We start from the raw sequence: 8911 nt of genomic DNA, 5'->3' as shown, positions 1-8911 counted from the left end.
GCACCTCCTTTGAACAGACACATGAACCTTAGTAATTTTATTTTATTCTGGTCCAGGCCTCAAAAAATACTGGTAGGGAAGCCACATGTTCTTTAAAGCTCTCTTGCTATGACATCTTTCCTTAATTTCTAATAGACATTTTTGCTAATTTATTAGAGTTATTTTTAAGCACTTCAAAATTGTATAAACAAGTTATAATTTATTTATTTCACTAGACAACATTTATGGAGCAGGGATGAAAGAATAAAATGTTATTAACTTTCTAAAAGTCAGAAAGGTAAAACTAAAAAGTGTACTTTACAAGACCTTGACAATTTTTGTAAACTGTGTAAACTAACCTTTTTCTTTTTTATTTACTTCCTTCATAAGAAATCAAATACTTAGATTGCCAATAATAGTCTTAAAAGTAGTTTGATGCTAAAGTTAAGTGGGAATGCTAACATAATTGAAATATATCATAAATAAATACTTTTTTCCACAAAAACAAACATAGATAAATGAAGGAGTAGAAATTATGGAGAGTTAACAGAGATCACTATAAATAAGAAAAAGGGAAAAGTGGGCATTCACTAACCAAATTATGCAATAAAAGAGGAGACAGTCCTCTCTTCTGGAGTTTTACCAGGAAATTTTTCAGTATCTTTCAAAAATCCTTTCAGATATCATGTAGATTACACTTTATGAATGCAATAACTACACCATCTAAGAATGTACATTAATCTGATTCTTTCTCTCCTAAGGAAGGCACATGATGTGATGAGCACTGGGTGTTATATGTAACTTCTGAATTACTGAACTCTACATCTGAAACTAATGATGTTCTATATGTTTGTTAATTGAATTTAAATTAAAAAAGAAAAGAAAAATTCTCTTTCTCCCTCTATCCTCTTTCCACTCTCTCTAAGAAAAATAAAATAAAATAGCAATTTTATTAAAATAAATCATTGGGGATCCCTGGGTGGCGCAGCGGTTTGGCGCCTGCCTTTGGCCCAGGGCGCGATCCTGGAGACCTGGGATCGAATCCCACATCGGGCTCCTGGTGCATGGAGCCTGCTTCTCCCTCTGCCTGTGTCTCTGCCTCTCTCTCTCTCACTGTGTGCCTATCATAAATAAATAAATAAATAAATAAATAAATAAATAAATAAATAAATAAAAATTAAAAAAATAAATCATTAATTAATAAATTAATTATTTGTTAATTTAATAATAACAACTATTATTAAATAAAATAAAATAGCAATTTTACATACAATAAATAAATAGTATAAGTACTCCACAAAATTCAAAATTAGAAAAATAATTTTGATTTTATATAATAACTGTGAGTTAAAACTCAGTAAATATATTTATTTAACCATAATATTAATTGATAATACTAGGATTAGGATGTAAACTGAAAATTAAGAGTATATTTAAAAGAACATTGTAAATTAAGAAGCATGTTCCTACTTAGTTATTTAAGAATTATAGGGTAGGAAAGTAATTTTCTCTCTAACCTTCTGAATTCCTAGCTGAGATTCTCATATAAAAGACAGATTAACAAGAAAAAAAAATGAAAAGTAGTTCATTCACATGTATACCTCATGTGTACATGTGAAATATCCAGGGAAAAATGCCTAACTCCCTGATGTGTTCTAAACCGGTAGCTTAAATACCATTGTGGAGGCTGAGAAAATTAAGGCCATTCCACCTTAAGTTCACTTAGCACATGTACAGCCATCTCAGGCCCCTGTGAATAAGAGCTGAACTTTACCTTACTTCAATAACAGAAAAAAAAAAAAACAGCTTAACGCCTTTGAAAGCCCCATATTAGAATGAGAACAGAGCTTTATGCCCGAGGCAGAAAGTCCTATATCAGAATGAGAACAGAGCTTGAGAAATTCCTCACCCCCTTCTGGAAATTCCCTAGACCAGCGCATAAAAACTCAGCCGAAACCCACCTCGGGGCCCAAGTCCCTGCTCTGCTGTGTCCCGTGTACTTGGACCCAGCTCGAGCTTGTTAATAAACCCTCGTGCACTTACCTGCATTGGTGTCGGCTCCTTGGTGGTTTCTCGGATTTGCAATCTTGGGCACAACATTTGGAGGCTCCTCCAGATCCGAGAAACCCCCAGGACCCCATCCGGAGGGTTTCACACCTGGTGAGTGCACTCAACTTTCTCCACCTTTTGCGTGCATATTCCCTGAGAGCTCTATACTGTATTTTTACCTGTAAGAATTCCAGTCTGTATTGGGTCGGCATTGGCTTAGACGGACCTGCTGGCGGGCTGGTCGACCGGGGGTCTTGAGGAGACGTCCCTTCCCCCCCGCCTGGAGGACGGGGTCCTCATCTGTAAGGAGGACGGGGCTCCTCATCTGTAAGGAGGGCCGGCTGCCAGCCCTTCAGATTACTTTCTGTTTTGTCTCTGCGGTGCACTGGAACATTTGTCTGTGTTACTATGTCCTTGTTAACTGTGCATTTGTCTGTGTTCTGTGTCTTTGTCAACTGTCATAACTGTTTACAAAAGGAGAAGGAAATTTCAAACTTACTGCATGTCAGAATGGCCAACCTTTGACGTGGGATGGCCTCGAGAAGGAACTTTCCACCTACCTATTATCTTACAGGTTAAGGCAGTGATCTTCAGGGACAAACCAGACGACCACCATGAGCAGGTGCCCTACATCCTGGTCTGGCAGGACATGATCGAGAATCCCCCTCCTTAGCTAAAACCATTTTTACCCCCCAAAGGAGGACCTACCAAGACTCTAGCCCTGTAGAAAGCGGAGAAGGAGACTAACTCTAAGACCAAAGAGCTCCTTTATCGGGTCTTACAGGATTCCTCTCCAGAGGACCTGATTCTCCCGCCACCCTACCAGGCACGCCCTCCCCCTTCTGCCCCTCCATTGGAGGCACCAGGGGCTGCATAAGGGGCTCCACCCCTCCCTGACAAGGGAGTCCCTGTGCAGGGGCCCAGCCAGCAGTAGGGACACGTGGACAACCCACCAGGCAGCCCTACCTTGGAATATGGGGCCAGCTGACTCCACAGCCCTTCCCCTCCGCGCCATGGGGCACCCCAATGAGACTGGCAGACAGCCAATGTTATATTGGCCGTTCCTCCACCTATATAAATCACTGGTGCCAATTATATAAATCACTATTGGAAAACCCAGAATGCAAAGTTCTCTGATAATCTGAAAGATCTTATCAGGCTTTTAGATACTGTTCTCTTTACCCACCAGCCTACTTGGGATGACTGCCAACAGCTCTTGCAGGTTCTCTTCACCACCGAAGAGAGAGAACAAATTCAGGTGGAAACCCGGAAGTCTATTGTGGGAGAGGACAGACAGCCGACTCAAAACCCAGACCTCATAAACCCTGCCTTCCCCTTACCCTGCCCCACCTGGGACTACAACTCTGGTGAAGGTAAGGAGAGACTCCAGGTCCACCACCAGACTCTAATGGCAGGTCTCATGGCTGCCGAGTGCAAGCCTACCAATCTGGCCAAGGTATAAGATGTAAGAAGGTAAGGATGAGAGTCCAGCAGCCTTCTTAGAGAGAATCACGGAGGTTTTAGGCAGTACACCCCTATGAACCCAGAAGCCCCAGAAACAAAGGCTGTAATTATCATGGCCTTTGTTAACCAGGCAGCTCCAGACATCAAAAGAAAATTGCAAAGAGTAGAGAGACTGGGAGAGAAGAGCTTGCAGGACTTAGTAATAGTAGCAAAAAGAGTCTATAATAATAGAGAAAGTCCGGAAGAGCAACAAACCAAATTAAGTGACTGGCAGACCCGAAACCTGGCCAAGATCCTGCTGGCCACAACCATGGATGAACCACGGGAAAGACGGAGGCACCTCAAGAAGCTGGCTTCAGGGACAGGTAAGGAGGATGGCCCTGGTTCCTGTCGGGGGCACCTTAAACTGAACAAAAACCAATGTGCTTACTGCAAAGTAAAGGGCGACTGGGTGAAAGACTGCCCTAACAAAAGATCTAAGGCCCCTGCGAAGATCTTGGAAATAGAGGACCTGGGCGACTAGGGGAGTCGGGGTTTGGCACCCCTCCCCGAGCCCAGGGTAACTCTCAGAGTGGAGGGGCAACCGTTGAATTCCTAGTGGACACTGGGGCACAACATTCGGTTTTATTACAACCCCAAGGGAAATTGGCAAACAAGACTTCATGGGTACAAGGGGCCATGGGCACCAAACAGTACTCATGGACTACCCAAAGAACTGTGGATCTCGGCATGGGCCAGGTATTCCACTCCTTCATGGTCATCCCTGAGTGTCCCTACCCGTTGTTAGGTCAGGATTTGCTCACTAAGATGGGGGCACAAATTTGCTTCAACCCCGAAGGGGCAAAAATCCTAAACAAGAAGGGACACCTGATTCATGTGCTTGTCCTGAGTTTAGAAGACGAATATCCTCTCCACTGAATGCCCTCAGCCCCAATGACTGACATTGACTGTTGGCTACAGGAATTTCCCCAAGCTGGGCAGAAACTGGGGGAATTGGGCTGGCCCGGCACCAACCGGCCATATACATAGAACTAAAGCCAGGGACAGACCCTGTCAGGGTCTCATCTCCCCCCGATGGCTCTCATCTCCCTAACCCAGACTGGGAACCCATTCTGCATGACTGTCAAGAAATTTTGGCACAGGTGCATGGAATCAGAGCTGATCTCCAGGAACAGCCACTGCAGAACGCAGACACCACCTAGTATATGGATGGCAGCAGTTTTGTCCAAGAAAGAATCAGATATGTGGGGGCAGCCATAACCATGGACTGACCCTGCCCGACACCCCCAACTATACTGATGCTGATTTACACTGGATCAAACACTTGCCCAGGACCCAGAGCTTGCGTGGCTGGGGGAGGGCCGCAGACTCCAGCATCATCCTGCCAGAGGAACTAGGACGGCGAGTCCTATCCAGAATGCATCGGAGTACTCATATGGGAACAAGGAAGATGGAAGACCTCATACAACATGCAAAGATCATTATTAAAGACTCTCAAGCAACAGTCGAGCAGATTGTGGCAAGCTGCCATGCATGCCAGTTAACTAATGCCATGGCCCATGGGTCTAACCTGGGCACCCGGCTCCCAGGGGACCGCCCAGGAGCCTATGGGAAGTGGACTTCACTGAGGTAAAACCTGGAAAATATGGATACAGGTATTTACTAGTGTTTGTAGATACTTTTTCAGGACGGACAGAGGCATCTTCCCACCAAACATGAAACAGCACAGACCATGACCAAGAAACTGCTGGAAGACATCTTACTGAGGTATGGTTTTCCTGTTAAGATTGGATCAGACAACGGTCCAGGATTCATCTCTAAGGTAACACTGGGAGTGGCCCTAGTACTTGGGGCAGACTGGAAATTACATTGTGCACATAGGCCCCAAAGCTTAGGACAGGTAGAGAGGATGAACAGAACATTAAAGGAGACCTTAACTAAATTAGCCCTGGAGACTAGTGGGGACTGGGTGACTCTCCTCCCCTTTGCCCTATATAGGGTGAGGAACTCCCCACATAAGATGGGACTGACTCCCTACGAGATCATGTTTGGTATTCCTCCACCTACTATTCCCAATTTAAAACCTGAGGTGCTTGCTGAGTTTGATGATCACCAACTCCTTTTCTCCCTCCAAATGTTACAATGAACCCATGAACAGGTGTGGCCTAAGCTGAGGGCCCTCTACAAGACTGGGCCACCCCAGGACCCCCATTGATATCAGCCGGGTGACTGGGTGTATAGTCCGGAGATACCAACACCAGACACTTCAACCTTGCTGGAAGGGACCCTACATCATGATCCTGACCACTCCCACTGCTCTCAAGGTCGACAGGATTATTCCTGGGTCCACTACACCCACGTCTGGCCAGCTGACCCACACGCCATTCTCAAGGACTTTGTTCTAGAATGGAAAAGCCAACCAGACAAGGACAATACCCTAAAGCTAAGACTATGCCATTCTCACTTACTTCCCACCTCCAAGACTCCCTAGTCTGAGGTTTTCCTTCAAAACAGAAAGGGATTAGACTTAGTCTTCTTACAAGGGGGGGGGGGCGGTATGTGCTGCCTTAAATGAGGAATGTTGCTTCTTCACTGGGATCTAAATGGGAACAAGAACAGCAACAAGGTTGGTTCGAATCCTGGTTTAATCATTCCTCCTGGCTCACTCTGAGAGCCACCTAGACCCATGATTGGGTCCTTCTTTAGGTTCCTCTCAGAGGGGGAAATGTGGAGGCCGTGAAAATTAAGGCCATTCCACCTTAAGTTCAGCGTTAGCACAAGTACAGCCATCTCAGGCCCCTGTGAATGAGAGCTGAACTTTACCTTACTTCAGTGGGGGGGGGGGGGGGGGGGGGGGGCAGTTTAACACCCTTGAAAGCCCCATGTCAGAATGTAAACAGAGCTTGAGAAATTCCTCCACCCCTTCTGGAAATCCCCTAGACCAGCTCATAAAAACCCAGCTGGAACCCACCTCAGGGGCCAAGTCTCTGCTCCACTGTGTGGAGTATACTTGGACCTAAGCTCGAACTTATTAATAAACCCTCATGTACTTGCATTGGTGTCAGCTCCTTAGTGGTTACTCGGATTCGCAATCTTGGGCACAACACCATATACAAGAGAGATGGTGTGGCTCAGGTGGGACCTTTGTTAGGTGATGAAGTTTTGGAAAATAGGTCCAGAGCCAACGACCAAGTAAGAATTCTTGAGACGTCTTTGGTACAAAATGTTTGTTTTATTAAAGCATGGGGACAGGACCCTGGTCAGGAAGAGCTGCTGCCCCAGACCTGTGAGGGGTGGCTTAGTATATACCTGGGAGTTAGGAGGAGTTTGAGGATAGGGAACTCTCTAAGGAATTTTGTAAGCAAGGTTTCCAGGACTTGAGGGGGCTAGCTGTTGTTGGGAAAATGTCTTATTACTTATTAATTACTTATTACTTATTACTTATTACTGTCTAATAAAACCTGAGTCATGAGACCCTTGAGATGTATGTTGGTGGGCCATGTGCTTGGGGGATGATTGCCAACATGTATCTTGGGGGTTTAGAGATAAAGGAAATTTCTAAAGGAATTTTTATATGTTAAAGTAGATTTACAGGCTCCTGGGAGTTAGCCTAAGATTGCCTTCTGCCCTTAGCAAAGCATTCACATTAAGGCAGTTGGGTTCATAGACTCTCCGTTTCAAGGATTTGTCAATGTGCTTTGTCCTCAGCTAGTCCTCTGTTCCCCCATCACCAGGGATGATGGAGCATGAGAATGGAGCTGATGTCCTGGCTGCTCTCCTGGACACTGAGCACAGTACCCTAGCTCTCCTGTCTCTTTGAGTGGGGAGCTGCCCAGCACCCCCAGGTCATAGAAGAGAAACCACTGGATGTTTATGATTTGATTAAATCTGGGGCCCAGAGAGGAACTGGAAGTGGCAAGGAAAAGTAGTGTGGAGGTTCCAGAGAGAAATGAAGACTATTTGGTTATCATCAAGTTTATGCTAACAATACCTCACTGCTCTTTGACAACCCTTAGTGGTCTGTGCTTAAGAGTAAAACTCCAGCAGGCATTTAAACATGAAGTTGGAAATCTGCTTTTCTGAAGAAACCCACTCAACAGAGGAAAACCTCAACAAACAGATAAATGACATAGAGCAAGTGACAGCTACAGTGGAAACTCCCAATTTACAGGAAATCATGAAACCATATATTTTTGAACCTAATAGCTGTTATAGGAGCCACTTAAATTTAGTTTTTTGATATATTTGTTTAAATTCTTCACAAAATGTAAGACTCATGTTTAATACATAGGTGATTTGTACACTTTTTAACAGATGATTTTTAGACATTTTTTAAACAGATGATGTACAGACAGGATTTAATTATAGGTAGTACTTTGTTCGGTGTATAACATTCTCAGGATATGTAACACTTAAATAGACAGAAAAATATTTTCTAGTTATTATGTGTCAGATGAGTTGCTATTTTTCTGATACCTCTTCTGATACAACTACTTTTCATGTCAAATATTTACTGTGGCCAAATGTATTCAATTTAAATCATTACTCTGTAGAATAAATAAGAAGAATTCTTGTAATAAATACATACATACATCTCTTGTTCAGCTAATGACAAAAGAGAGAAGGATGTAGCTATCAGGAAAAGTAAGGTAAACACGTGTTACGTTTTGTTAAGCAAACTTGTCTACCCAAAGGGTTTCTTGTGATTTAGAACCACCCTTCCCCTTCTGTTACAGAGAGGAAGATATGCTTACAATGGACATATCCTCTATAAATGTAAGTTTTCCATGTAAGGAGTGGCTTCCACTCTGTTTTCAGAGCTTCTCCTGTGTCTACTCTTTCTCATAACAATCATATTTTTTTAAATCCTTATGCTAAAGAGGCACATTTCTGGATAGCACACCTGCTAGCTTTCATAATATTAACATTTAGGTAAATCTCTCATTCTTTGGACTAACTAAGGTCACAAACTGCTTGAATCTAATGAATATTTTTGAAAAGAGTCCATTAAAATGAGATTTGTGTTATTTTAAATAGGTTCTTATGTGTTCATTAATTACTTAATATAAGCTTAGACCATTTTGTGAACTTACTGGTTCGTTCCCACGAAGAATATATGTCCAGACAACTGAAATAATTTTCTGTTACTTAATGATCAACTACTGATTGAAAAACTTATTTGTGTATTTTGGGTGGCAGTTTCCAATGACAGGGACTTTTTTTTCCCTAGAGTTAATATTTTTGGTATGTGTAATACAGTTCAATATCAAGACTGAGCTGAAATAGTTTTTGTTCTCATTTCAACATTTCTTTAAATGAGAAAACCGTATTAAATTTTTCTATCAGTAGCTGCTTAACAGAAAACAATATTTGTATTAAATAAGTCAAAATGGAAAATATAGTATTTTACCAGTTTTTA

General features: G+C 42.9%; 1 pseudogene; it reads left to right on the top strand.

Annotated features, from left to right (window-relative positions):
* The first annotated feature begins 7181 nt into the window (after nt 1-7181).
* On the top strand, nt 7182-7732 carry LOC144301535 (cytosolic iron-sulfur assembly component 2A pseudogene; annotated as a pseudogene).
* The last annotated feature ends 1179 nt before the right edge of the window (nt 7733-8911 follow it).

The sequence above is a fragment of the Canis aureus genome, chromosome 30 (assembly GCF_053574225.1).
Source record: "Canis aureus isolate CA01 chromosome 30, VMU_Caureus_v.1.0, whole genome shotgun sequence".
NCBI lineage: Eukaryota > Metazoa > Chordata > Mammalia > Carnivora > Canidae > Canis > Canis aureus.
The sequence above is the reverse complement of the archived record's forward strand: the minus strand, read 5'-3'. Positions and strand labels throughout refer to the sequence as shown.